The sequence below is a fragment of the Sinocyclocheilus anshuiensis genome, unplaced genomic scaffold (genome assembly GCF_001515605.1).
Source record: "Sinocyclocheilus anshuiensis isolate Anshui unplaced genomic scaffold, SAMN03320099.WGS_v1.1 scaffold213, whole genome shotgun sequence".
NCBI lineage: Eukaryota > Metazoa > Chordata > Actinopteri > Cypriniformes > Cyprinidae > Sinocyclocheilus > Sinocyclocheilus anshuiensis.
Genome location: NW_015540860.1, coordinates 1,040,425 through 1,042,978, shown reverse-complemented (window position 1 = coordinate 1,042,978; position 2,554 = coordinate 1,040,425). Strand labels below are relative to the sequence as shown.

At 40.0% G+C, this 2,554-nt stretch overlaps 1 pseudogene; it reads left to right on the top strand.

Moving 5' to 3' along the window:
• LOC107687989 (C-type lectin domain family 10 member A-like) overlaps positions 1–2,554 on the top strand; it is an 8,809-nt pseudogene that overhangs the window by 2,157 nt on the left and 4,098 nt on the right.

Sequence of the window (2,554 nt, the reverse complement as noted above, 5' to 3'; positions counted from 1 at the left end):
CGGCTCATTAAAGATTAATCTTGCAGTGGCATTTTGGATTAATTCTTGAGGTTTGATAGAAGTGGCTGGAAGACCTGCCAAGAGAGCATTGCAATAGTCCAGCCTGGATAGAACAAGAGCTTGAACAAGGAGTTGTGTTGCATGTTCTGAAAGAAAGGGCCTGATCTTCCTAATGTTGTATAAAGCAAATCTGCAGGACCGGGCAGTTTTAGCAATGTGGTCTGAGAAATTCAGCTTATCATCAATCACAACTCCAAAGTTTCTAGCTGTTTTTGAAGGAGTTATGGTTGAGCCTAACTGGATGGTGAAATTTTGATAAAGTGATTGGTTTGTTGAAACCACAAGCAGTTCTGTCATAGCCAGGTTGAGTTGAAGGTGATGGTCCGTCATCCAACAAGAAATGTCTGTTAGACATGCTGAGATGCGAGCAGCTATCGTCGGATCATCAGGATGGAATGAGAGGTAGAGTTGAGTGTCATCAGCATAGCAGTGATATGAAAAGCCATGTTTCTGAATGACAGAACCTATAGAGATGTCGTGGTAAGACTCATACCACTGGCATGTGGTTCCTGAGATGCCATTTTCCAATAGGGTTGACAGGAGAATCTGGTGGTTCACCGTATCAAAAGCAGTGGACAGATCCAGCAAGATAAGTATAGAAGATTTGGAAGCCACTCTTGCCAGTCTTAGGGCTTCAACAACTGAGAGCAAGGAAGTCTCGGTCGAATATCCACTTCTGAAGCCAGATTGGTTGCTGTCCAGGAGGTTGTTTTGTATGAGAAAGGCAGAGCCTTGGTTGAACACAACTCGTTCAAGTGTTTTTGCAATGAAAGTTAGAAGGGAAACCGGTCTGTAGTTCTCTAAAAGAGTTGGGTTAAGAGTGGGTTTCTTAAGAAGTGGGGTTATACGAGCCTGTTTAAATGTTGAGGGAAAAACACCAGTGTGAAGGGATGTGTTAACAATGTGAGTTACATAGGTATATCCATATTTAAACGATACTAACAATACCTGTATTATTAATTTGTTATTTTTCTATTTCATTTACTCATCTTTTTCTCCTAGAAAATGCTAATTTCTCTGAACGTGTGATGCTGGTGCAAGGTGAGGCTCCTCGTGACTTACAGTGAGGTCCAGAAGTCTGAGACCACTAGAGCAAATGCATCTAAGCTTTCCATTTGTATAATTTAATAATAATGGATAATAAAATACCATTACAAAAGATATCATCAGCATAACAATTTGAGTAAACCGTTGAAATTGGTTTCTCAGCACTTGAACCTCTTGAACTCTACAAGTTTGTGTGAAACCTGATGATAATGTTCTCCAGATTTGAGATGATCCAAAGATCATCTTGAGCTTGATCAGAGTCACATGATCAGTGTCACAAATGTACTTATTTATTAGTGACCTAGAAATAGTTCAGAAACGTATTCCTATTTATTCATGTTACATTGAAACATTTTTTAAAAGTGCCCCTATTATGGATTTTTGAAAATTACCTTTCATGTAGTGTGTAGCACAGCTCTAAGTGAATGAAAACATCCTGCAAAGTTTTAAATCTGAAAGTGCAATATGTATAAAGTTATTGTCTCTCAAAAGAAAGAGTCGACTCTGAATCATTGAAATTAGTCGTTTTTAAAACGAATCCCAAGCCGTTTCATGTTGACGTCAACATGAAACATTAGCCTATTGCCCGCCAACTTGTTGGTCTTTTCGCGTTGGCCTGAATGAAAATGAGACCAATCAGACCAATCACCGCAGATTAGCGTCACGCAAAGGAGGGGTTTGGAGTCGTTGAGCAAATAAGGTAAAAATAAATGCATATTATAAGACAATGAAAGTGTTTTTTGACTTTGCATGCATGTCAACCTGTTGTTGGGGACTCCCAAAACCAAAATATGAACCTTTCATTACCCATAATAGGGGCACTTTAAACATATTTTAAACTTTGTTTATTTCCAAGTTTAAATTATATTATGAATCCACTGTTTCCTGACATCATCCGCTTTCGGAAGCCCAAACAAAGACGTTTGGGCACAGGGGTGAAAAAAACAGCGTTTCACGCACCGGACGAGAAGCGCAGTGTCGCGTCGTGCCACATCTTTAAAATTCAAATACATTATTTTCTATGAGTGTAGGCACACCGGCGGCGCCGTTCGGCGTCTGTCCGCGGCACCCAGCTACGTCATGTTATACTTTATACTTATACGAAAATTTGACGCTACAGCACAGCAGCTCTTCTTCTTCGTTTTCTCTGATGCACTAACTCTGCAGCAGCACTTCTTCTTCGTCATCTCGTCTGATGCACTCACTCAACCAAGCTTTCTAATCACAACTTCGCCCCTCCCCACCCCCCAACCATTCGAATTTCTGTAGGCGGGAATTATTTGTAATGATATTCCAATGAGCCGCTTTGTGATATCACAAAGGCTGGAAAACAAATGCTGTAGTCCAAACGAGTCGTTCGTTGTAGTTCTTGAAAAGGGGTTTTTAAAATACGAAATATCTCCCTTTGGAGTGGACTTTGAGATTTGTAACTTTCTAGATCTTTTTT